This window comes from Rattus rattus, chromosome 5 (assembly GCF_011064425.1).
Source record: "Rattus rattus isolate New Zealand chromosome 5, Rrattus_CSIRO_v1, whole genome shotgun sequence".
In the NCBI taxonomy this organism is placed as follows: domain Eukaryota; kingdom Metazoa; phylum Chordata; class Mammalia; order Rodentia; family Muridae; genus Rattus; species Rattus rattus.
This window is the reverse complement of record NC_046158.1, coordinates 65,245,673-65,259,341: the sequence shown is the minus strand read 5'-3', so window position 1 is coordinate 65,259,341 and position 13,669 is coordinate 65,245,673. Positions and strand designations below refer to the sequence as shown.

The window sequence follows — 13,669 nt, the reverse complement described above, 5'->3', positions numbered from 1 at the left end:
TGCTGAGCCTGTTGGCCACCCTTATTAAATGCATTTCTAACTTTACGCATTTCCAACTTGATTATTTTACCAGGATGTAACATGGTAATACAAGACAAAAAATGTAGTTTGTTAAAAAACAAAAACAGGTCAAGTGAGATAGCGCAGTGGTAAAGGTCACCAACGTTGACAACCTAACTTAGATGCCTGGGGCGCACCTGGTGGACGGAGCGAACTGATTCACAAATGAGAGCTCCTCTCGCCTCCGCACATGTGCATAGCGCGCGTGCACGCCCCCACCGCACGCCGCGATGCACACACACTAAGTACATATAAAAAACGTATTTATTTTATTGAGATAGTGTCTTGTGATGGTTATCCCCAAATTCCTGGGCTCGAGTGACCCTCAATCTCATAAGTAGCAAGGACTACAGCTGAAGATGTACCCCAGTGTTTAGAGTGCTTACCTAACAAGCGCAAGGCCACGAGTTTGATTCCCAGGTACTGAAAAACAGAAAAGAGCAAACCCAGCAGCGAGGCACTGAATGTGTGTCTCCCCGTCCGGCCGTGTATCTGCAGACCATGGGACACCATTCATAAAACAGAGTACAGGAGTAGGGGCAGCAAAAAATAACCGTGGGGTTAACACCTGGGACATAATTCCCCGGGTGAAGACATGAACATCAGGTCTGGGAATGGAGCTGTTAAAGAAAGCCAGGAGAGAGAAGCCCAGGTTGAAGCAAGCCCTAGGTGCCCTCCCTCATTTCCTTCTAGAAGGAACTGTACCCTAACTTTATTTCCTTGATTTTTCTTTCTGTCTTGCACTGGGGCTGAACCCAGGGCCTCACATAAGGCAGGCAAGTGCTCTACCACTGAGCTGTATCTTCCTGGCTTCCCTTTACAGTTTAATATGAAACAAAATGTCACTGAATTGCCCAGCAGGTCTGGAACTTCCTGCCACCCCCCACCCCTCCACACCCATCTCATTTTCTCCAGAAGCTGGGATTCCCAGCCTGTACCTCAGTCCTGCTTCTTTGTGGTACTGGGGATTGAAATAAAGATCTCGCGAGTGCCGGCCAAGACTCAGCTACGGCCCTGCCTGCTCTTCCTTATAAACGTGTCTAGATGTACATTCTAGTTCTTCGCTTTTTTTATTTAATGTACTCGCTTACTTACAATTGACCCATGCCGGTCTGGTTAGCCTGGAACTCCCTCTCTAACCTAGACTGGCTTTCTAATTTATTCTCATAACAGAAAATGGTAGAGGAAACTTGCAGGGACTTGGGTGTCGCCCCTGTGGCCCGTGTGGATGCATGTTGCTGTGGTTCTTGTCGTTGCTGGATAGTGTCTCGTGGTCACGGTTTCTATGACCAGGTCCTTATCGATCTGGGTTATTCTTTCTTTATTCTTTTTTTTTTCTGGCCTTGAACTTACAGGTCTTCTGTTTCTGCTTCCCGGATGCCACGGTCAGAGGCTCGTGCAGCTCTGTTCAGCCATCTTTCTCTGCTCTAACTGGGGCTGCTGTTGATAAAATACATTAGTTTATACGCATGCAGGGATATGTCTAGCAAAAATGCCTAATGCTTGAATTACAAGGTCAAAGGGCAGTGTGTTTTTAATTCTGAGAGATGATAGACAGATAGCCGTTGCCCTATCTCCCTCAACTAAATTGCATCTATTTTTTTTTTTTTTTTTTTTTTTTTTTTTTTTTTTTGAGCTGGGGACTGAACCCAGGGCCTTGCGCTTGTTAGGCAAGCGTTCTACCGCTGAGCTAAATCCCCAACCCCTAAATTGCACCTATTTATCCTTCTGTTCACAGCACACATGATGGCGCCGCTCCCCCACCCCCCCAAACACTGGACAAGAGGCTGGCCTGAGAGTGAGTGACAGGGAGATCGGGCAGCCTGGTGGTAGTGTATCCCTTTGTCCCCTCTGGGCTGTTGCTGATGGGGGTGGGCAGGGTGTTAATGCAATCGCAGAGTAGGCCGGCAACTGGAAACAGACAGGAGTCCTGAAATTACAGACCCTCAACCTCCGTAGCCTGTCACTTCAGCCCAAAGGACTGAGAGGTAAGAGAACTCCTCTTCCTAAGCACAGAACCCCAGGAGCTGTGGCAAGATGCGTGTGAAAACACAGACCTCCCCATCAAGGGCTGGGAAAGTTGACCATAAAGAGCCGAGCCCGTGTACTGAAATGGCCGTCTTGCAACTTCCTCTCATGGTTGAGACACTGAGAGAGGCTCTTGGGGCCCCAGCCTGCGTTACTTGGGCCTCTCAGCTCCACAAGTTTTGGTCACAGCACTGGGTTGGCTCTTGAGAGCATTAAGATAATCAAAAATATTTACTTGGGTTCTCTAGCTGCCAGGTGACCAGAAGAGGCGGGAATCTTCCTGCCCACACAGCAGGGACAAAGAGATGACAAACCGTAGATGCGTGGTGGCTTCCAGGGCCTGTTAGAAGCAAAGGGGCCACAGAGAAAAAGATCATGCATCTGGGAAAGGGGGCTCCCATGCTGGAAGTTTGATGTATTACAGGAGTCAAGCAGGGCAGAGGGGTAGATCTGAGCAAGCCCTGGACACGGGTGAGGGAATGAGTGCACGGGGTTCCCGAGAGACGTGTTCCAAGCACTGGAGCCACCCGGTGTCAACACTAGACCATCAGATGTGGGAACAGCCGAAGAGCCTAAGAGCAGACCCCGAGGGGAGGTCAAACAGGGCTGGGAGCTGGCGTTTGGGCTTGACTCTGATTGTGGGTACAGTGGTGGGCAGGTACAGTCTCACTCAACGAAATCTGAAGTCACCTCCATTATCATCCCCTGGCAGCAGGCAACTGAGGCTCTGAAGAGGCTTTACATCTTTCGGAATTACTCCCAAGCCAGAACAGAAAAGGCAGGAGAAAAAGCCTCCCGAGAGTGCTTTCCGAGCACTGTGGGCTGTTGGCATTTATTAAGGCTCTACTCTAGCTCCTCCGGCCTCCCTGTGGTTCCATGAGGCAGGACTTAGCAGTCCTATTTTGCAGGTGAGAGATTGAGGTCAGAGAGGTGAGGGTCATGCAGTGGGCACACACATGGCTGGGGGTGGGGGGTGGGGGGTGGGGGCAGAGGTGCCTGCAGCTCTGAGTGCCCTAAGGCCTGGACTTCTGCAGCTGTCCCACCTCTTGGCTTCTTGTGTCTCTCCCTACCTGCAAGCCTTCCTGAGCTCTTGCCTGTGCAGAACTGAAGCTCATACCTTGGAGGCCTGTGTTGGAGCCTCCTACCCTGGGAGCCTAGCTAGCCCTACCCCCATGCCAACCAGAAGACACTACTCAACATTCCCAGAACCTCTTTCTCAATCTCCCACAGGCCTTGCTCACAGGCTCTCGCCCTCTTCCACACCCAACTGGACACTCCTCCACATGCCTTTTTTTTTTTTTTTTTCAGTTTGCCCTGTCTTTCCCAAGCCTTGCCTCAGTTTCTCCTCCTGTTCTATTCCAGTTCCTGGTCCCATATGCCCCAGTACCAGTGACCAAGAGATATGAATCTCCAGATCAACCCACACTCCCCCGAATCTTTTTGTACCCCGTCTCCTGCTGACCAGGCCTGCAGATGCAAGTGCTCACCTCCTGGCCACATCACTCAGTCTCTGGCACCTCAAACCCACCGCCACCCACAGCGACTTCCGCCTGCTCACCACGGGCAGCACCACACCCCCAGCTTGCTCACCGAGGACAAGAGCTGCTTCCCCACTCAGGCCCCCTCCTCTACGGAGCCCCCTCTACCATCCCATCTCTAAGCTCCATGGAATCCCCCCACCCCACCCCCGCGCCTCCCCATGGATTGGCTGCGTAGCCTTCTGAGTTCCTTTCCGTCTCCAGAGTTTGGTCTCAGCTCTACAGAGAGACGTCAACAAGAACCACTTCCTAGCCCTGTTTCCAGGAGTAAAAGGCTACTCAGCGTGGGCTTCTTTGTCTTCTACCTACGCCTTCTGAAGTCTGCAGTGTGACTCCCATCCCTACGCATGGCTGAGCCCACTTCCAGGGACCTCAGGCTCTTTGTCCCCAGATGGGAGCAATAACAGAAGATACCTCTGGGAATGGAGGTGGGGATTTCTGTAGGCTAATGAAGGTCGTAGGCGCTGAGTCTGTGGGACACACATGCCTGGCATCTCAATCTGGGGAAGAAGACTTAGTCCTGTCCCCAGAGCTCAGCATCTTGCTTAGTCCTCAATCCCCTGAGAGCTCCGAGAAACGGAGCCACGGAATTGGAAAAAGAAGAGCTGGGAACACCTCTCTCTGTTTAGGTCCCCACCAACCTAAAGGTGGTGTCCGTGAACCTCTGCTCTAAGAGAGAGCTAGCCCGGAGGGCCTGGTCTGGAGCAGGGACCAGGATCAGAGGAGTGGGTCCTTTAAAAAGAGGGAAAACTAAGAAAGAGCTCATGTGGGCCCAGCACACTTGTCTTTTCAGTAAGACCAAGGGCAGCCATTGCTTCTGCTTTATAGATAAGCAATGGGCTCATTTCAGGCCACACAGGTAGAAAGGGGCAGGTTTGCCTCCCATCCAATATCTTGTTATCTGGGAAGCTGCCTGAGGGTACATGTTTGGGGGTTTTGTGACAGGGTGAATGAGGGGTGCTAAGTGGAGTTTCTGAGCTCAACTTCCACTCTATGGGGCCTAAGGTCAGCGTGCAGCTACTCAGGCCTCCCGGCTTGGGTGGGAGTCAGCCCGGTATGCTGGACCTGCAAGGAGTTAACTTAGTGAGGGGCCTGAGTGAATCAGACACTCCGCAGGCTACAATGGAAATTCCCTGTGCATGGTGTGTGGTCACCCAGAAAAGGGAAACGGTGCTTTTTAGAGCAGAGGACAAAGGGGGCTGGAGCCTGGGAGCAGACGCCTGCCCGGGTGGGGCTGGCAAGGGTGCGAACAAGGAGACCTGGCCTCTGGTTCTGTTCAGGCTCTGGAAAGAGGAGGGCAGTGAGGAGCTGACATACATTCTAGGGCGTCTGAGGGCCTTGGTAGGTTGGTAAGGGATTCAGCAAAGTCAAGAGCGAGGAAAGACACCAAGACCATGAGAACCACTGAGGCTGAGGCATGGGCATGTGACTTAGGGTGCAGATCCCACCCTCCTTACTTTCCTGTCAGGCATGGGTCATCTCAAGTAACCCCTCTCCTGTACCTCCTTTGCCCATCCCAAACAACCGTCACCGCTCCTCTGTCCCTCCCACGGCCTTCTCTTGACGTTCTTGGGGTTTTGTAGCTCATCTGCCCATTGGATTATAGGTTCCTGGGGTCAAAGGATAAGTCTCAGCCGTAGAGACGCTGGGCACCTGACACCAGGCTGGCATGCATACTAACTAAATGTTTGTGAGGATTCAGAGAGGACAAGTAGGTCTCAGTCAGCTGCCTGTGGACCAAGCAAATTCAGTCTAGTGCCTTCCTCAGCCAGGACATGGCAAGAAAGGAGTACTGGGTGAGCGGAGAAGGCCGGGGGTACCGGGCATGAGTAACGTACGAGCCAGGGAAGGTGACCAGCTCCGTGCACGAAGGCCGGCTTTCTCCTCGGGACATCTCTCTGTGTTCTTGTTGCATCTGGGAAACATCTATCCTGCGAAGAGGGAGACTGAGGAGTGGAGCGGGGCAGGCAGAGGAGAGGCCATATGCATTGAGACGCTTTTGAGCAGTGCGCCCTTGGATGCATGGCTTCCTCCGTGGCCTCTGTTTCCACTTTATGATAGATAAGGAGATTGTTTTGTTTCCAAGACAAATAGATGACTGTGTGCTTTAAGCTGCTGTATCCGTGTGGGGAGGCTGTCTACCCTCAGTAGAGGTTTTCCTTGTTGTTTTTGAACCAAAGTCTCATGTAGTCCAGGGTAGCCTTGGATGTGGTTCTTGCTAGAGACAACCTTGGGCTTCTGATCCTCCTGCTCCGTGTGCTCCGTGACTGATCATATAGTTCTGAGGACCAAGCTCACGGCTTTGCGCTAGACAAGAGCACTACCCACTGAGCTACATTCCCAGCCTCAAAGTAATGGGTTTATGTTGTCAATCATTTGTCTTTTTTGAAGTACCAACCCGCTACTAGTTCCTAGGCAGTGCTGGGCTGTGGTCTTACTTATCTCAACTCAAGTCTGGACCGCACAAACGCCTGTGCCCCTCACGAGCCTGATCTGACAAGGGGCTGAAATCCAATTTGAATAGAGTGATGGCAAGGGCTTCTTGTCAGAAAGCATGGCTTGTGAGGGCCCCAGGGACTCCAGTACCACCCAAGCCTGCAAGATCTCTTGACCCTTACTTGTCCATTGTAAAGGTTAGGAGCGGCCAGAGAAGCCGCCCTTGGGTGGAGGCCAGAAGCACTGTGGCGGCCATTGAGGTTGGAGCCTTTCCAGGCATGAAAGGGAACCGAGAACTGTGGGAATGTGTTTGTGCAGCCTAGGGTGAGCTGAGGTTGATGGGAAGGAATGGTTCCAAGAGCTCTGATTGTTGGGGTCCTGGAATGAAAGGATGGTGACCCCCAGAAACGTCCTGTGGGAGTTAGAGGTCACTGTGAGGTGCTTGCAGGGAATCTAGAGCTGACCAGGCAGTGGGAGGCTGGGGAGCTGTGTGGGGAAGGAAAGAGGAAGCCATGGGGAGAGGGGGCTGGGCCAGTGGGGATGGATGGGAGTGGGGGCTGGGGACCTGGAGCCACTTTGGCCACAGCCACTTCACTTCTCCCGGTTTCGGTTTGTAAATAGCTGCCCGTCTGGCTCTGTGCAGGCGGAATGTGCCCTGTCCCTCTGTGACCTGTGTCCAGGGAGGCTGGGGTCTGAGGGGCAGGCAGATGCTTAGGCCTGAGACTCGAGGCTCACCCTCAGCTTTCGGTCTGAGTGGGTGGGTTCTGACGAGCCCAGCACTGGGCAGCCCAGTGGTCACTGAGGTAATGCAGCTGGCCTGGAGGAGCTACAGAACTTGATGACCTGGCCAGATGGCGCTTATTTATAACTGGGCCTCCGTGGCCGGGACAGCTGCTTTGTCGCCAACTCAGCACTCAGGCAGGCCCAGGGCCTGGCCTGTAGAGGCCAGGCTGGTCCAATGGTCCCTTAGCCTGAGTCTCAGGGCCAGAGGATCCTGAAGTTTCAACTGGGTCCCTCCTCTGTGACTGGGAAATCTTAGGATTAGAAGGGAACTTCCTGTGAGGCACGCATCTCAAAACATCCTAGACCAACAGAGTAGTTAGCTAACTCAGTCCACAAATTGGTCAGTGGCCAGGGACTTGACCCTCAGCCTCATTCAGAGGTCCTCTGCAAATCCCTCACGAAGTCATTCTCTCCAGTTCTCGGAATACCAGCCCAGAAGCAAAACAGCTTTGGGAAGAGGCGATGTCAAACCTCAAGGCCTGCCCCTGATGGCAACACCCCATCTCAGCCCAGCAAGCAGACTGACAGATGGGGCCGGAAAGGGTCTCTCCCAAGGCTCTTGGGTCATGCATATACCATATGGGACTCCATGCCCCTGGGAGAGGGGAGCCCTGCATCTGACCACTAGTCTTCTGAGGAAGGATGTTGGGGCTGTCAAACACCTTTCCAGCATCTGCAGGGATAAAAGTGTCCTTTCGGGGTCAACTACATACCCACTATTGTCCCTCTGTTCCACCAACACCAGGACTTGGTTCTGGTAGGACCCACCTGCCTTACATTCTTCTTGTCTCTACGATTTTCCCTTCTGCCAAGGTCTATGCCCAGCTCTACCTCTGGAGGGCTCAGCTTCAGTGCTGTCCCCAAAGCTGTGAATGTTGGGACTAGGGCCAGTGTGGGTTACAGATTTTACATCATGGCTACCATGACACAAAACCAGAAACCAAGGGCTGGAGCATGGAAGAGGCAGACAGTGGCTTTTAGAGAGACAACCAAACCCAGAACTATGTGTCCTAGCACTGTAGCTGCTGACCTCCTGGGCTCTCAGGAACCCATTCATGCCTGACCTTTCCCTTGGATGAGCTAAGACTAGGACTCAGCGTGGGCAGGAGGAGACTCCTGCTCACCCACTGTCCAGATCTTAAGTCTGAGGGTGGTGGGCCCCTCACTCCCTTCTGGGCAGGGTCAGAGTGCCCAGCCTGGAGCCGCCCTGGCTGCAGCTGCCCCTGTTTCCACATCGGCAGCAGCAAGGCCGGTGCCTGAGAAAACAGGAAGCGCCCAGTCACCACAGGAAGCATGTGTGCACTGCCTCCCCACCCCCTGCCCATTGCAAAACGCCAACAGCCCCATTACCACAGGCACCACACAGGGCCTGGGAGAAACGCTCCTGCCACCAAGCCTGCAGAGGAGCAGACAGACCCTGGCTTTCATGTGCAGGGGTTAGGCTGACGTCCCATTGTGACCTAGAGGAACCTCAAGTTTTCTGGGCCCTCGGACCTCAGGCCATTTTTCTTCAAGGTTCTCAGTCTACTACCCAAACTGGCTTGAACCAGGCCTATTGTAGCTATACTTAAATCAGATTTTGGAGTCAGGGGTCATAGACAGCCCATGTCTTAGATACAGTATTTGCCTCTTGGAGACGCCTGGTCTTCAGACCCCTAGCCAGGCTCTATTTCTGAGCCTTACCAAGGTTGTTAGCCTTGAGCCTGCTATCCCCACTACTCCAGATAGCCTGCAGCTGTCAAATCTATACCTACTTCACCCTCTGTCCAGAAAATACTTTGCCCACCCTGAGGTGGCCTGCTTTGAAGAGGCCATGGCCCCTCCCATCCTACCCTGCCTACCCCACTCACCTCTCATTCCTGGTCCCCATGCCCTGCCCTTGGAAAGAGATGGTAGTCCAGTAAGGCTGAATCCTGGGGCCTGGGGAGGCCTGTGTTCCTCCAACCCCGGGGTACAGCAAGGAAAAGAGAAGAGAGCAGAGCATTTCATGGCTATAATAAATCAAAGGGGGAAGTCAGAGCAGGAGAAATAACAAACTTCCCTAGCCTGGGTACGGGGACCTGCCAGGCAGCAGCTTGGGGCACCCATAGCCTTCCCTCCTTCCTCCTGTCTCTCCAGCCAGCGTCCAGATCTCTTTTGAAGCCTTGGCACCTCACCTACCCAAAGCCTCCTCCCCAACAACCCTCTTCATTGATCTCTGGGGCTAGGCACCCCTGACTAGGAAACTTGGGCCCAAATTTCCTCCTAAGAGGTATAAAAATCCCCAGGCTGTGTGCCAGTCCTTGGAGGGTGGGTGTCAGGCCGCATAGCAAAAGGTCATGCAGATGGGTGGCAGACCAAGGGCCTCATGGAGCAAAGTGAGGGTGGAGCAAACTGCAAACAAGATTCTTGGGGCTGGATGGACAAACGCCTGTGAGAGAAGATGGCCAAGGCTGGGGCCAGAGGCAGAGCTGGCCCTGTGCTGTGACAGCAGCCAGGCCTTTACCTTGGCCCTTCTCTTTTTCTTGCTCTTCTCTCAGCTCTCAATTCCCCAGGGTCCCTGGGGTCCAAGGTATAGACACAGAATGTACACAGCCATAGGAGGTAGCCGTGGTATGGGTCTCTGGGGTGCCCACTTAGGCAAAAGGTTGAAAAGGGAGGTTCTACTAAAATAGGGAACCTTTCCACATTATGAAGCTAGGCAGTGGGCGTACACACCTTTAATTCCCGCATTCTGGAGGCATGGGCAGTTGAATCTCTGAGTCTGAGACCAGCCAGGTCTATAGAATGAATTCCTGGACAGCCAGGGCTACACAAAGAAAATCCTGTCTCAAAAACAAACAACAACAAAAAAGCTATGAATAGTAAGATAAGGAATTCTTATCTTAGCCTTTTCCTCTGCTACATCTCTGCTATTGGGGTACGGGCAAGGGGACACCAGGTGCCTCTACTGAAGGCCCTCTGATGGGAACGCACGCTTACTTCAGTTCTCTGCTCTTGCTGTGAGCCACTTCTCAGGCCCCAGCGTCACAGTGCCATCTAGACAGCTGCCCCGAGAAGCTCTTGGGGACAGAGTGGTGGGAACTGACATTCTTTGGTGCCTTAGTTTCCTCAGCAATAAAACAAGATTACACCGTCTCTCTAGCAACCTTGTCAGCCAAAGAGATCATGGGATGTGCACTGTGAATGACCCTTGAGAAGTGACCTCCCTGAGCCTGGGGGAAGGAGGGGGGATGCTTCTTTCAAACATTTGCAATGAGGAATAAACAAGGTTTGGAGTGTGGCCTCAAGTCATCCTGGGGCCATCGTCATACCACAGTCTCCTTCCTGCCTCCTCCCAGAAATCTCCACTTCCTCCCCACACACCTGGTTGACTTAGGTGAGAAGCTTGGCTCCCCATTCTTCTCTGAGCACCCCAGAGCCTCTGGCCTTGCTCTGACCTTTCCTGGTTTGGGAGAATGCCAGAGCCAGGCTTCTCAACCCTCAACCAAGGGGCTCCCCCCTTGAAATCAGAGACCTCAAAGGCCTACACTTCTGCCAGGGGTTGGACTCCCTATTTCTGCTGGCACTTCTTGATGACCCATGGTATTCAGCAGACTACTTAGGCAGACAGCATCTTTAGTCCTTACAGGTGTAAGATTAGCTCCATTTTACAGGTGAGAAAACTGAGGCCCAGAGCAGATGAGTGACTGACGCCAGGTGACCTAAGCTGCCGAAGGGAGGTAGCTGAGTCCTCCTGCTCTCCAGTCCAGGAGAAGTCCTGTGCAAACAATGAGCAGGCAGCCTGGCCAGGGACCATATCTCCCAGCCCTCTGCCGCAGTGCTGTCCTAAGAGTCTGCCTCCCCTATCCCCCTAGAAGGTGCTGCAGTTGGGGAAACTGCCTCAAGGGTCTGGGAAATCAGAGATTATAAACACTACAATGAGAATGGAACATGGTGACACATGCCTGTGATCCCAGCCCTTGGGAGGTGGAAACAGGAAGATCAGAAGTTCAAGGTCTTCTTCAACTACACAAGTACAAGACCAGCCTGGGGTCCATGAGACTTTTCATCTCCAAAACAAAACAGGGCCATCAAGATAGCCGGTCACAAATCCTAACAACCTGCGTTCTGTCCCCTGGACTCCCATGTTGGAAGGAGAGAACTGACTCCTATAAATTGTCCTTTGAAATATGTATCTCATGGTATGTACTCGTGTGTGCATTCCTGAACATGAGCACAGACACACTGAACGTAATAACAGTTTGAAAAACAGAATGTGAGGCCTGTCACTGTAATGTCACCTTTAATCCCCAGCATTCGGGAGGCAGAGGCAGGCAAATCTCTGATTCAGGGCTACCCAGAGAAACCCTGTCTCAAAAACAAACAGAACGAAGAAGCAGAATGTGGTGCAGCCTCCTTGACTGACAGACCCCTTTCACCTCCCCACCTTGGACATTCACCAGAGGAACAGTAGGAGGGAACCCTGTAACGATGCTTCTCAACCTTCCTAATGCTTCGACCCTAATACAGTTCTTCATGTCATGGTGACCGCCAACCACAAAATCCTTTCATTGCTGCTTCATTACCGTAATTTTGCTATTATGAATTGTACTGTAAATATCTGTGTTTTCCGATGGTTGTAGGCAATGCCTGTGAAAGGGTGATTTGACTCTCAGAGGGATCATGACCCACACGCTGAGAATCACAGGTCTATAGGACACTAACCGGCTGAGGAAGGTGTATTCCCGGTGCCTGGCCTCCAGTGACACCAAACACTTGTAGGATTTTTGGATTGTTCGATTTTATTTTATGTCTGGATGGTTTGGCTACACGTGTTTGTGTGTGCCGTGCCTTGAAAGCCAAAGGAGGACAATCAGGTTCCCTGGGACTGGGGTTGCAGACTGTAGGAAACTGCCAATGTACACACTGAATGTAAACACGTGGGTGACGGGAACTGAATCCAGATCCTCTGCAAGAGCTCCTGTTCTTCCATCTGTCCATCTGTCTGTCTGTCTATGTAGCCCTGGCTGGCCTTTAACTTACTAGGTAGACCAAACTGGCCTCAAACTTAGATCTGCTGAGTGCTGGGATTAAAGGAGTGCCTCCAAGCTTGGCCCCATTGATAGCTTTTAAAGTCTAGTTTTGCAGCTGAGAGCAGTCCCTGAGGATGTAACCTGATCTTAGGTTTGGGAGGCACAGGAGGAAAGTGGTCTGGAATGTCCTGGACGAGAACCTGACTTTTCCACCAGCCAAGGCTCTCCTTCCTGAATGTTCTTTCAGCCTCAGAACATCAGGCGTCACTGAGGTGGTGCTCTCAACAGTAGTCCAGGAGTCAGGGCGAGCCCTGTCCCCTCATCCCACTGCCTGCCTGGGCCCTGAAGCCCCTTCCTGTGCAAATCCAGTTTGGTTGCACTTCACAAAGGACCCAAAGGCTTTTCCTTCTCTACCGGCTCCTCTGACCAGAAACCCTTGAGTGGCAGGGTGGGACTTGAAAGCTTGGACCTGGGCGGGAGAGATGGCTCAGTGGTTAAGAGCACTGACTGCTCTTCCAGAGGTCCTGAGTTCAATTCCCAGCAACCACATGGTGACTCGCAACTCAATCCCATCTGTAATGGGATCCAATGTCACCTTCTGGTGTGTCTGAAGACAGCTACAGTGTATCCATATACATTAAATAAATAAGTCTTAAAAAAAAGAAAGAAAGAAAGAAAGAAAGAAAGAGAGAGAGAGAGAAAGAAAGAAAGCTTGGACCCGCTGGCCTCAAGTACCCCACTGCTCCTGATAGTCTTAGCAACCACTGCCTGGGTATAAAGGTTGCTGCTTCTGTCACCCTGCAGTCTGATCTGACAAGTTACCGGTGTTGGTGGTCTCTAAAGCTCTGAGAAGAGACATATAGGCCCTTCAGGGGGGCTGCCCTAGGAAACTGCACTTGACCTGCTTTTAGCCCTTTTAACCCTGGGAAGGGAATCTGCAATTCTGTATTCACAGTTTTTTAACCTTCTCCTTAGACTTCACCCAATATTGTAAACACTTGAGTCTCCACAAAGCCTAAATCTGCTTGCTGGCTGTACGTTCGGTAAGCCCCCCACACCCATTCATTGGAGACCAATGAAGCCTGACAGTCAGGAAGGTGTGGCAGGACCAGTGAGAGCCTCGGGGTACATCAGGCCCAAAAGTCAAGACCAGCCCAAAACCTCAGAGGGCTTCCAAGTCGGCCTCTTCCATCCCACAAGCTGTGGGAGAAGTGAGCTCCTAGTCCTGTATTTTCCAGCTGAGATACCCTCCCCGAGGGTGGGGGTAGGAGTAGTCCTGCTGTCACTTGCTACTTGTCCAAAGGCGAGGGAGCAGGATGGGCCTCATACCCCACTGCTCCCGGGGGTGGGTCAGGCTCTGTGGTGCAGGTGGGGTCTTCACCCCACCAAAGTTCCTTCCCCAGAGCAATGGGTACGGGGTGGGCCAGCTGCGTCCCGCACGTCTCGCCGCAGGACCGACCCCGGCCTTATCTGCCCTGGCAGCTTCCGCACCCCCACCCCGCCCCCGCCTCCGTGCGCCGGACCCCAGGGCCCAGGGGAGTCGGAGCCGCGATGCTGCTGCCCAGCGGAGCGGAGAGCGCCGGCCCCCAGCTGGGCGGCGGAAGTGATCAGCCCCTAGCAGAGACCCTCCCTGCCATCCTGTCCACCCCAAGCCTGTCTCCACCCTCAGTGGGAAGGTTCCCCAAAGTCTCAGGGGACAAGGAAGCGGCGAAGGTCGTCAGGGTAATAGAGATTCTGACTGACACAGCCCTTGCGTGTGTGCGTAACACACACACGCGCACACGCACACACGCACACACATCCACGCCTAGCGACATCTGCTCAGAGTTG

General features: G+C 52.8%; 1 long non-coding RNA gene across 1 annotated transcript; it reads left to right on the top strand.

The window, feature by feature from the left end:
• Window positions 1-1,809: 1,809 nt before the first annotated feature.
• LOC116901611 lies at window positions 1,810-3,914 on the top strand. The gene is made up of 2 exons (XR_004388008.1): window positions 1,810-1,858; window positions 3,451-3,914. It is a non-coding gene; the product is annotated as an uncharacterized LOC116901611 (long non-coding RNA).
• Window positions 3,915-13,669: the final 9,755 nt, after the last annotated feature.